Source organism: Macaca mulatta, chromosome 8, assembly GCF_049350105.2.
Source record: "Macaca mulatta isolate MMU2019108-1 chromosome 8, T2T-MMU8v2.0, whole genome shotgun sequence".
NCBI lineage: Eukaryota > Metazoa > Chordata > Mammalia > Primates > Cercopithecidae > Macaca > Macaca mulatta.
Window position 1 is genome coordinate 36,603,326 of NC_133413.1, and position 14,113 is coordinate 36,617,438.

Here is a 14,113-nt window from a genome sequence, read left to right on the forward strand (position 1 = left end):
TGTACCCCAAAAACTGTTGAAATAAAAATTAGAAATTAAAAAAAAAAAATCAACCAAAGGACTTACGTGCAGACAATGAATCTAAGAAAATGTAAAAGCAAAGAAAAAAGAACCAAAAGAGAAGAGTTCACATCACTGAATAGATATCACTAGCTATGTGATTTGGTCACAGTTATAATAATTCTGGAAGAGTGGACATTTTGTGAGCTTAAAGGGCTTGAAGAATGTCCAATGAGGAAATCATTTCACTCAATTACATTAAAAAAAAAAAAAAAAAAAAAAACCATAGTCAGTAAATGTGTCTATAGACATAAGACAGCACAAGACCAGCCTGGCCAACATGGTGAAACCCTGTCTCTACTAAAAATACAAAATTAGCCGGGCCTGGTGGCACATGCCTGTAATCCCAGCTACTTGGGAGGCTGAGGCAGGGGATCGCTTGAACCTGAAAGGCGGAGGTTGCTGTGAGCCGAGATCACGCCACTGCACTCCAGACTGGGTGAAAGAGCGAGACTCCGTCTCAAAAAAAAAAAAAAAAAATTATTCTCCTTCGCCTCAAAATATTCTTACATGTGCACTTCCATATACACACACAGATGCTTTATTTATTTATTTATTTGTTTGTTTATTGAGATAGAGTTTTGGTCTTTTGCCCAGGCTAGAGTGCAATGGCACAATATCTGCTCACTGCAGCCTCTGCCTCCTGGGTTCAAGCAATTCTCCTGCCTCAGCCTCCCAAGTAGCTGGGATTACAGGTGTCCACCACCACGCCTGGCTGATTTTTTGTATTTTCAGTAGAGATGGGGTTTCGGCATGTTAGCCAGGCTTGTCTCGAACTCCTGTTCTCAGGTAATCCACCCACCCAGGCTTCCCAAAATGCCGGATTACAGGCGTGAGCCCCCATGCCCGGCCCATATATGCATTTTTTGCTCCACAAAAGCCTCCCTTCTCTCCTTCAACAGGGAACTGGTCCTGGGGATGAGTCAGGTAGGATGAGAATCAGAGACAGTGAGGATACAGCACTGCTAATCAACATGACTTTTGCTTGGTTTCCATCTTTAGTATGGCAGCAGACACCAAGTAGGAACCAAGACTAAATATGAGGGGTGGGAGCTATTGCTAATCAATTCCATTATCTTCATGTAAAGAAAACAGGCCTGACACCTATAGGCCTAAGTCCCAAATAAACCTTCTCAAAATTTTTATGACTATTTTGACTGCCTAGAAATTATATGTATTTTTTTAGGAAAAGAAATTTGAACTCTTAGAATAAATGTATTGAATGGTTTTTAATCATAACCTGAGCTAGCTGTGGAGTGAGTGTATAGTTAGGATTGGTTTCCAGGAAACAGAGTAGCAGTTCAACTGCAGCCTAGGCTGCCTGGAGTAGCCAACAAGAAACTTTCTGTGTGAATGTTTTCCACTCTGTGGCTGTCACAGTGGACTCATGATACTGCTAAGACTGAGCAGCAGCAAACTTTTAGCTTCCCATTTCCAGGTTATGTTCAGGACCAACATGTAAGTGTTGTAACCTTTACCTGTAGCTATTGGTTAACATATATTACAGCAATACGCACACAGTACTAACTGAGGCTGCTAGCATTTTGGGCCCTTGTTTCTAAGCCACAAGGACCCCAGTAAAAAATATATGAATTTTTGTAGTTTATATTTTTAGTACATTGCTAATACAAAAAAAATCCACCTTACAATATGTTCTAAAATTTAAAAATATATATTTGCCTTGAAGCATTTCTGTGATTAAATAGAAAAGTGTAGATTGGGTATGCATGGTAAAATGGTAAAGTCTGAAGGTTAGAACAAAGGCCACTTGTCAAATATCAACAAAGCACATTAAATTATTCTGTGGGAAATGAGCTGAGTTTCCAGAATAAGAGAGAGAAAACAGTCCATTAAGTTCTTAATACAAGTCTTTAAATTGGTGTAATTGAATTCTCATTGACTACAAGAATGATATTTCTATCAGCTTGTGCAATAAGACGAGTGAACGAGAAGGCAGGGATGTTTTTCCTTTGGTGTAAGTAACAGTAGATGACATGAGAATTTATAAGCCATTCTTAATCAGCTGAATGAACCTACTTTATGGTCAAATATGGCTGTACAAATACAACTCTGGGCTTTGAATGGTAAAATTATTGTTCTGATTCAATTGATAATGGGAAAAGCTATTAGTGTGGAACATTAGCCAACTAGTTGAAAATTGCATTGCTTATCTATAAGATTTTTGCAGTAGAAATCACAATAGTTAAAAGGAAGTGGAATTTTGCAGGAAAGATGGAGCTTTTAAAGAAAACAAAAAGAAGGAAGCAAAGAAAAAGTCAACGAACTATAATTAGATAAATGCCCAAGAGTGAAGACACCTATATTTTCCCCAGATTTTGCTAACTCTGGTTGGGATTCCCTTCTCATCTTTAAAAAATTTGAAATTATGCCATGTGATCTCTAAAATTTCTCCCAGCAGGTCAAAACTACTTAACCCTTATTAATAGATATGAAATAAATTTCACATAAACATTACCATCTCAACTTCCTTATGGAAAACCTCCACAATATTTTATTGATTCGTCTGTTTGTTTTGTTTTTAGGTTTTTGTTTATCTTATGTTTTGTTATTATTTTGTGTGTAAAGAAAGTCATGCATTCTTAATGGTGTATTTAAAGACAAGTTTGAAAAGGAAATCCAAATTGCGAATAGAATAAGGGGAACTGGAGGAACATAAGACACTGAATAAACACTTACGCTAAAGGCTGTTGCTACTATTACATTATTGTTGAAAGCCATATTGCAAAGCCAATATGTGTTAAATATCACACATATTGCTTCAAGTTATATAATTAGAATAGCCTCAAAGCAAAGAAAATTAGTTTAGGGTATAGGAAGAAATTAAAAAAAAAAAGAAAAAAGAAAAAAAGGAGGAGGATTAAAGAGAAGAAAAGAAAAGGAAAGAAGAGGCAAAGAAGTGAGCCACTTGTTACAAATTCCAGTGAGCACCATGTGTACCAACAACCATATGAACTGTGTCTCTATCATTTTGCAGTGAGGAGGCCCTGGACCAAAATCTCTTTTCAGAGCCACCATTAACTCCTATCAGAATTCAGAGAATCGCTTCGTATGTGGTCTCCTCACCATTCCACCTAACTCTCTCCTTCCTTCCTCCATTCTCCAAGAGGAATTTAGAATTTTCCTAAAATAAAAGAATGATCTAGTTGTTATTTTGCTTAAAACCCTTAGCAGACTTTCCATTGCACTTGAATAAAATCCCAAGATCTCACTCTGTGAGGCCCTGTATGATCTAAATCATGCTTGTTTCTTTAGTCTCATCTTGTTCCATTTTTCCTGGCTCAACAGATTCTAGACACATTGGCCTTAAAGTTTTCAAACACAACCAGACTTTGCCTTAGTCAGGGACACAGTGTTTTGTTGGCCTGCAATGCTCCCGCTTACTTCCCCATTTTCTACCAGCATCCTGCCTTTGATCTCTATTTCTACATTACTTTCTCACAAACCTTTCTCCCCACCTCTCCTCTCTGCCCTGTATCCTGTATGGCATACTAAATTAATTATCCTACTATGCATGTTGATTTTTTCCACATCACTTTTCTCAATTTATACTTATTTGTGGCATTTGTTGTTTCATTATTATTTCACTCACTAGCAAATAAACTTTATATCTATTTCAGCCAGCTATTAATCCTATTAATTCAGAGGAGTGTCTAACACATAGACACTCAGCTTATTTGTTGAATAAATTAACGGCACCTATTCTCAAGTTACAGAGAAAGTGAAATGTGGAATTGTTCAGATTTTCTTATTAGGTCTGAAACCTCTGATTATGAGAACTCTGCAGAAGAGAAGACTGGGGAATGGATGGTGTGACAGAAAACCTTTGTGTAATAACAGGGTTGGAGGGGGATTGCCCCATAAGGGATTAACTTGTTGAATTCACAGAATACAGAAAGGTTTTCTCTGATTATGTGCTTAGAAAGTAGTAAACATTATGCAATGAATGTGCTTCTGGCTTAGGAAAAAAAGCAGGTCTGCTTGATGCAAAAATCAAACAAAATAAAAAACTAAGAAGATGGAGGAAAATGTCAAGAAAAAAATGATGCTAAATGAAGAGAGCTTAACTAAGTCAAAGCAAGAAACTGCGGGAGACAGTACTGGGTGAAGAATGAGGAAATAGAAAATGGAATTAGCACATCAGGAACTAAATGTGAGTTGAATTCATATGAATTCATTGAATGGTACATGTCATAATAGTTGCAGTCTTCAAAGGAAGGAAACTCTTCAGAGGAATTCCTTGAAAAGACAGCAGAGTGTAGCAAAAACAAAAAAGCACCAGATTCAGAGGCAGGGCAGCTGCCTCTGTTTTTAGATCTGCCTTTGATTTGACATGCAACTTTGGTAGAGTGTGACATCACATGCTTATAGATAAAATGAGAAAATATAAATGAATCTGAGTTTGAGATTCCATTTCTGGCATTTCTAGCTCGAATACCCAGAAAAAAAAAAAGTAAGTCAAAACAGATTTCAAGACAAAAGCAAGTTTATTCTTGATAAATATGAAGATCTCAGCCAGTAAACCTCAGGGTGAAATGCAAAGCCCAGACTTGCTCACCTGTGATGCTCTCTACTTATTGACGTATCACATCACTACTCTGACAAATCAAATGTGTGAAGCCTGATGAAAAGTTTGTGGTGCTAATAAAAATCTGTGTGTTCAAGTACATTTCTAACTTTCTAGAGGGCTATATTATTTTTATTATTGCTGTTAAGAATTTCTATAGAGTCTAACTTAGTGGCTGGCTGAGGATGGTTTTTACTACCCATCACAGCGATTCTAGGATGCAGCCTGAGGTGGTTATCTATATTTTACATTTTACTAGGGTGCCTTGCTTTGCCAAAATTAATACTGTTATTTTCAAATGAATGGAGGTTGTGCCAGAGGGATGGGATTATTGGAACTTTACAGTGACTTTGAGTTGGTAAGAAGATCACATCTTGAATTTTTACCTTTCTTTCAATTCATCCTGCTTAGCTCACAACCATAACATCCTCTGCCCAGATTATTTTAACAGTCTTCAAACTATTCTTCTAGCCTTTAGTTTGTTCTCCCGCTAAATCCAGCAGGCCACTTTCTATTCCCAGTATATGCTGCTAATGATGTATTCTTCTCTTGCTTAAGAATCCTTGAGGATGAAGTTCAAATTATTTGCATGACATGGACAGACCTTCACAATCAGGCCAGTCTCCTTTCCAGTCACCTCCCAACAAATCAGATTATTCTTTTCTCTCCCATGTGCCATTTTATATCGCTTCACCTTTGTTCATGTGTTTTGTTTATCCTGATTCATGTTTCTGTCTTGTAAACTCTAACTTATCTTTCAAGCTCCAACTCAACCATACTTTCCTCTCTATAACCTTCCCTGATATTATATATCCCATTGCTCTCATACCAGAATGAGTTGTTTTTTTTCTTCGCTCCTAAAACACTCTATATATACTTCTCTGACAGTTTTTAGCATTTTATGTGGTTTACTATAATTGAAAGTGTATTTCTAGAAGGCATATTATGTTTGAACCCCTGGAATTGTATATGGTGTCATACAAGCAAGCATCCAACAGATGGTGATTGAGTTACTCTGAACTCAACTGAATTAAATTGAACTTAAAAGTAAGACATACTCATTACTTCTGAGTATAAAAGATTGGGAGACCTTTTAAAGTCTGAAGTATGATGGCAATGTGCCCTTTTGAGTTCATGGAGGAATGGAGTTTACGCCTTTTCTCCAGAGCAGATATTATTTCTTCAGAAGCCAACTTAGTAGCCAAGAGCAGAAGAGCTGCTTCCTCTTCAAAGTGAACATAATCTGGATCCACCAGAAGAAGCTGGATTGATAAGATGACAAGAAGATCTATGACTAGAGCAAGATGTTTACTGACAATGTTATTTTTCCCACATACCACTCAGTAAAAGTCCATGGCTTAGAAAATCCTACAGAAAAAACTATCTGTGTTGGAATTTTTACAACCTGGAAAAAATAAAGGAAATTAACAAAAATAAAGAGCATACAAACACATAAGTATAGGCAGGTGAGTATGAGAACCAGTGTCTAATTGCCAATTGTGCTTTGCTAAGGACTATCTTTCATTGTGAGAATAAATGCTTTCTGATTTCTTCCTGTTGATTTTTCCTAGTATAGAAGAAACGATGACAACAATAGTTATACGTTTATTCTTTGATTGATATGTCTTTGTTCGTTGATTTCTTTTTTTGTTGTGGTTAATTTGGATTTCTATTTTTAAGGTTCTTACTTGAACAAGTTAAAGTTTAGTAGCACTCTAGTATAACTTAAAAGGGTATTTGAAATTCAACTGATCCCCCAAAAAAAAGCCAGTCTGGGAACAAGAAAGTTCCTGAGAACATAAAGTAAAATTGTTGATAGGTACTGGGAGAACCATAGGTTGAGAGGCCAGAGGCCAGAGTTTAAGTCCTGATTCTGTCACTACTTGAATATGTGAATGCCTGAAAACTACTTTGTGTAACTATGGGAACCCAAGTTTCTACATTTATAAATGAGGTTAGTGTAGCAGGCCGTTGGTTTTTGAGATGTGTTATGAAGTTTCTGGGTGGCACATAGTTATTGCTAGAGCCACAGAAGGAGAGAGGTAACCATGAGTGGAGAGAGTGTTTCTCCACTGACCTCTCTTCTTAGTGTCTCATTCATATCTTTTACTTACTGTGTTTCCATAAGATTTCTCTGAAAACAAAAACAAAACAAAATAACTTGTGTTGTTGACATCTCCACACAAATGTCTAATAGATCATCAAGTCCAAATCAGAGCTTTGAACTTTATCCCCAGTCGGCTGCATCCATAGCCTACTGTGTCTCTGCTGATGGTAACGCCATGCATCTAATTGCTCAGACATGAAATCTGACCAGTCATTCTGATTCTTCTCTTTTTCCTACAACCCACTTCAAATTTTTAAGTATATCATGTTGGCTATATCTTCAAAATCCATTTGGCATCATACCACATCTCACCCCCTCCTTGGAGGCTGCCTCCATTGTCCCTGACATGGATTCTAGGAATACATTCTTCTCTCTGCTTTTATCTTTAAGCCCAACAGTCTATTATCCACATAGCAACCAGATACCTACCTGTAAAACTTAAGTCAAATTACGTCATTTCTTTGTTCACAGCTCTCCAGTGGTTACCTCATCTAACTCAGAATAAAAGATAAAGTCAATATCATGAGATAAAAAAATTCTAGAGATCTGTGCTGCAGGTGGGCTGGGGCACTGCCCCATTGGCTTCTTCTTCCGTTTATCTGTCTTCATCATCCAGTTCCTGCCCCACTTGCCTCCTGGCTGTTCTTTCAGCAAGATGGACTTGCTCCTGCCTTGGGGCCTTTCCATGGCCTTGGATTCTCTCCTATGCTCATGATTAAAATGACTAACTTCTCAACCTCTTTAAAGTCTTTGCTAACATTTTTTCTTGTTGTTTTAAACATTTCATTTTTTCAATGCATCCTGCCTTGGCCACTTTATTTAAAATTCAGTCCATCACCTCCTCCAGCTGGTCCTATTCCTCTTATCCTATACCATTTTTTTTTCTTTACCCATCATTCATTTTAGTTTCCTACATTTTACTTATTGGCTCTGACTTTTTTTTTTTTCTTCTTCTTTCTGAGATGGAGTCTCGCTCTTTCACCCATGCTGGAGTGCAGTGGCAGGATCTCGGCTCACTGCAAGCTGCCCCTTCCCGGTTCATGCCATTCTCCTGCCTCAGCCTCCTGAGTAGCTGGGACAACAGGCACCTGCCACCACGCCTGGCTAATTTTTTGTATTTTTAGTAGAGATGGGGTTTCACCGTGTTAGTTAGGATGGTCTCAATCTCCTGACCTCGTGATCCGCCCACCTCAGTCTCCCAAAGTGCTGGGATTACTGGCGTGAGCCACAGTGCCCGGACGGCTCTTACTGATTACCCACATATATTTGCTAGAATATAAGCTTCATGATGGAGGGCTTCTCTGCCTACCTTTCTTCATTTTTACATCTTAAATATCTAAAACAATGCTTCCAACTAACTAGGTGCTAAATTCATATTTATGAAATGTTAATAAAATCAAGAAGGCATTTGATAACTTAAAAAAAAGAAAGACTGCGAGACCATATGATCACCAGAGGTTTTCCTAGTTCCTCTAAAATACTGTTATTCTACCAGTCAATAAATAAAATTGATTCTGTGATCTCCCAGGCATACTATCTTGACTGTGAAGGCTATCTGCTTCTAGGAACATTAATAAGAAAGCAAGTTTTTTCACGTTTTGGTTGGCCAAACTCACACATTGCTCAAACCATCTTGCACACCACTGGTAGTTGATATACTCTCTCAGCTCCCCATGTCCTTGTCAGCATCACTCACAGAGTGATTTTTAAACTCTCCTGGATTTCTCTATTGCTTATGACATCTGTGAGGTTCAGACACTGGGAGATATTATTTAGAATTTACACTGCTACCATACTCAGACCGGCTAGCCAACTAGTGACCAAAGAAGAGAGATGATTCAGCAAACATGATTCTTCATCTAGAAGTGTGTCTCCAGCCTGGGTCTTCTGAAAATGAGTGCAGCTGAGGCTTGAACAAGCTATAATGACTTCAAAGGAAATCAGCTTGTCAGAAGTTTTGGAGATGGGAAGCTCTCTCCCTGACCTGATCCAGAAGGGACCTTTCTTCAAGGGAAATACGTTTTCCGCTTACTTTGTACAGGATATTTCTGTTTTACCTCCTTACATTATTAAATCCTTACCTAGGAAACACCTCTAAGTGCTTTCAGTAAAGACAAATGGTCTGCCAAGGATGCTAAGGAAGCAAGTTTAGATATGTGCTCTTCTGTTCCCCCCTCTCATAAATGTGTTCTGCACTCATTCCAACAGTTGACTTTCTTATGTGTGTCCTCCTTTTTGTTTTGCTTAAATGAAATGTTAGAGATAATTTTCACAATTCCCTTTCTGGGTAAGAAAACGGGTGACATAATTAGAGGAAAAAAAATGGGTAAGACAATGTAGCTTTTGTGGAAAAAAAATGAAATTGTTTTTGTTTCTGTTTGCCATTATCTATCTGTTTTGTCTTTTTCTTCCTTTTAGTTTTTTTTAAATGACTTTAAATTTTTGTTGCATTCTCTTTTTCTCAGAATTTTTATCACACTATAGAGGAAAAGATTTGGAATTTAAAAAGTGAGCTTAAAGTATCTCAAGCTATTTCTTTAATTCATTGAGTGATTATGTCAGTCAACTTAAACCAGTAGTATGTTTCTTATCTTCAAAACATGAGTACTAAGAATGCTGATTAAACAGTTTTGTGTGAAGATGAAACAAGATAGTGTAATGTGCTACATTGCAGATATATGCATATATATGTATGTTAAATATATATAAAATCAATTGCTTGGCAAGGTGATTAATACCGAGGATAAGAATTCTTCTATTTGTTTTTATTGTTATTATTCCTCAAATCCTTCCCAACTAGTATGAAGTTTCAAGACTTCAGAATTTTTTTTCTTGTTCAACAGCCTATTGCCAATGCCCAGGACAGGGACAGCCCAGTGTAGGGCCCTGATACATGTGAAGAATAAATCAATGAATAAGGGGTCTTTTAGGAATTTCTACCTCTTTTTATATTGTCTTGTGAGTTTGGTTAGAGATGGCAATTTTGGAAAAATCAAGAAACTTTTGAGAAATATATGACAATTAATTTATTACCCCTCTAGGAATTTTCTTCCTCTATCATTTCCCTTTTCTTTATCTCTTGATAGATTTCTAAATGTAATTACTCTGCTATCTCCCTAAAAGAAAAATGAAACAGGCTTAGAACTATGTAGAATTGTTCTTCAACACACTAAATTATGCCATATTAAGTGGCATCTATGCCAGTTTTGTTTTCTTGTATATTTTAGTTTTCAGGGCCCAAGATGTGAATGACAGAGAGGCAAAGGTCAAAACCAGGCAGTAAAGGCTGTAATTATACCAAATGAAAGACGTTTCTTTATGTGGATAGAATGAAAATCTCTGACATTTTTCTTTTTTAACCTTGAGGAAGTGGGAGGATATTCATCAAATACTGAAAAATGCTCCTGTTCTTTAGACAATAGTAGAGAGAATTCAGTTGGCTCTTTGAAAAAGTAGTGAAATGACAAAAGCTTGAGGTAAATTTCTTGTTAAGACTCAACAGCTGTAGAGTATACATTGTTTTCATCAGCATATGGGACATACTCCAGGACAGACCATAAATTAGGTCATAAAACAAGTCTTAACAAATTTTAAAAGATTTAAATCATATCAAATATCTTTTCTGACCATGATAAATAAAACTGGAAATCAATAACAGAAGGAAAATTGGAAATAGTACAAACACGTGAAAATTAAACAACAAGCTCCTGAGCAACAAATGGGTTAATGAAGACTTTTTTAAAGGTTAACAATAGTTGAGACAAACGACAATGGAAACACAACATACCAAATCTTATGGGATACAGAAAAAGCAGTCATAAGAGGGAAGTTTATAGCAATAACTGCCCACATCAAAACAAACAAACAAACAAACAAACAAACAAAAAACAAAAAAAAAACCCAGAAAGCTCTCAAATAAGCAACCTAATGTTATACCTCAAGGAATTAATAAACAGGAATGAACTCAACTTAAAATTATTTGGAGAAAAAAACAACAAAGATCAGAACAAAAACAAACAAAATAGATATTTAGAAAAATACAAAAACAGGTCAGGCGCGGTAGCTCACACCTGTAATCCCAGCACTTTGGGAGGCTGAGGTGGGCGGGTCATGAGGTCAGGAGATCGAGACCACCCTGGCTAACACGGTGAAACCCCATCTCTACTAAAAATACAAAAAATTAGCCGGGTGTGGTGGCAGGCACCTGTAGTCCCAGCTACTCAGGAGGCTGAGGCAGGAGAATGGTTTGAACCCGGGAGGTGGAGCTTGCAGTAAGCTGAGGTCGCACCACTGTACTCCAGCGTGGGCGACAGAGCGAGACTCCATCAAAAAAAAAAAAAAAAAAAAAAGAAAAAAAGAAAAGAAAAATACAAAAACAACAAAACAAAGAGTTGATTTATTGAAAAGATAAACAAAATTGACACATCTTTAGCTAGACTATAGACATAAGACAGCAGGAGACCAGCCTGGCCAACATGGTGAAACCCCGTCTCTACTAAAAATACAAAATTAAACAGGCATGATGGCATGTGCCTGTGAATCCCAGCTACTTCCGAGGCTGAGGCAGGAGAATCGCTTGAACCCCGGAGATGGAGGTTGCAGTGAGCCGAGATCATGCAACTGCACTCCAGCCTGGGCAACAGAGCGAGACTCCGTCTAAAAAAAAAAAAGAAAAATAGAAAAACAACAAAACAAAGAGTTGGTTTATTGAAAAGATAAACAAAATTGACACATCTTTAGCTAGACTAAAAAAAAACAAGGAAAACATTCAAATAAATAAAATGTGAGATGAAAAAAGAGACAATACAACCCATAATACAGAAATTCAAAGGATCATCAGAGACTATTATGAGACTGTTAGGAACAACTATATGCTAACAAACTGGAAAATCTAGAGAAAATGGATAAATTCCTGGATACATACAATCTACCAAGATTGAACCATGAAAAATGGACACCCTGAACAGATGAATAATAAGTAATGAGACGGAAGTAATAAAAACTCTCCCAATCAAAAAAGCCCAGCACCTGATGGCTTCACTGCTGAATTCTCCAGTTAAAGAACTAACACCAATTGCTCTCAAACTCTGAAAAAAGTTAAGAAGAAGGAATACATCAAAACTATTCCTCGAGTCGAGAATTAACCTGATTCCAAAACCCGACAAGAACACAAAGGAAAAAGAAAACTCCAGGCCAGTATCTCTGATGATCATAGATGCAAAAATTATAAACAAAATACTAGCAACTGAATTCATCAATAAATTTAAAAAGTATTCATCATGATCAATTATAATTCATCTCAGAGATAAAAGGATGATTCAACATACACAAATCAATAAACATGATACATCACATTAACAGAATCAAAAACAATAACTATATAGTCATTTCAACAGAAAAAAAAGCATTTGACAAAACATACTATCTCTTCACGATAAAAACTCTCAAAAAATTAAGTATAGAAAAAACATACCTCAAAATAATAAAGGCCATATATGGCATACTAAAGGAAGAAAAGTTTTTCTTTAAGATCTGGACCAAGACACGGACATTCACTTTTACCACCCCATTCAATGTAGTATTGGAAATTCTAGCCAGAGCAATAAGCAATTAGGGAAAAGAAAGAGATAAAGGGCATCCAAATTGGAAATGAGGAAATCAAACTGATCTTGTCTGCAGATTACATCCTAATATACATGCTATAGATATATAATTATATATTTATATCTTAATATGTAGTATACATGTGAATATATAATTATATATCCATATATATAATGTAACATATATTCATATATATGTGTCCCAAAGAGTTTACCAAAAAGCTTCTAGAATTAATAAATTCAATTAAGTTATAGGATACAAAATCAATAAACAAAAATCAGTAGTTTTTAAATACACTAATAGTGAACTCCCTGAAAAAGAAACAAGAATGCAATCCTATTTACAATAGCTACAAAAATAAATATGAAGGAATAAATATAACCATGGAGATGAATGATCTTTACATGAAGATTATAAAACACTGATGAAACAAAGACACAAATATATGGAAAGATATCCTATGTTCATGAATTGAAAGAATAAATATCACTAAAATGTTCATACTATGCACAGTGATCTACAGAGTCAACACAGTTCCTATCAAAATACAAATTACATTCTTAGCAGAAACAGAAAAGTCTTATAATTTGTATGGAATCATAAAAGATCCTAAACAGCCAAAGCAATCTGAAGCCAAAAGACAAAGATGGAGGCATCACACTACCTAATATGAAAACATACAACAAATCCATAATAACAAAAACAGCATGGCATTGGCAGAAAAACAGACACAGACTAATGGAACAGTCTAGAAAGCATAGAAACAAATCCACGCATCTACAGTCAACTGATTTTCAACAAAGTTGCCAGGAATATGCATTGAAGAAAGGACAGTCTCTTGAATAAATAGCTCTGGGGAAACCAGAAATCCGTATCCAGAACAATAAAACTAGACTCCTATCTTTCACCATATATAACAATCAACTCAAAATAGATTGAAGACTTAAATGTAAGACCTTAAACTATGAAACCACTAAAAAAATAGGGAAAATGCTTAATGACATTGGTCTTGGAAAAGATTTTTTGACTAGGACCTCAAAAGCACATGCAACAAAAGCAAAAATAGACAAATGTAATCACATCAAGCTAAAAAATTTCTGCACAGCAAAGAAAACAACAGAGTAAAGAAATAGAATGAGAGAAAACATTTACAAGAAATGCAACTGACAAGGGGTTAATATCCAGAATATAAAAGAACTCAAACAACTCAACAGGAGATACACCAAATAATCCCATTAAAATGTGTACAGTGGACATGAATAAGTGTCTCAAAATAAGACATACAAATGGCCAACAGACACACAAAACTACGCTCAACACCACTAATCATCAGGGAAGAACAAATCAAAACACAGTAAGATATCACCTTACCCCAATTAGAATGGCTGTAATCAAAAAGTCAAAAATGAATGTTGGCAGGAATGTGGAGAAAGAGGAACTCTTACATACTGTTGGTGGGAATGTAAAGTAGTACAGTCATTATAGAAAACAGTATTAAATTTCCTCAGAAAATTAAAAATGGAATTACCATATGATCCAGCAATTCCACTACTGGGTATATATTCAAAGCAGAGGGAAAATCTGTTCATCAAAGAGGTATCTGCACTCCTGTGTTTACTGTAGCACTATTAACATCCAAGAGATGTAATCAACTTAAGTATTCATCAAAGAATGGATGGATAAAGAAAATGTTATATAGATAGATAGGTAGGTAGGTAGATAGATAGATACCTAGTTGGTGTCAGATAATTGGAAAA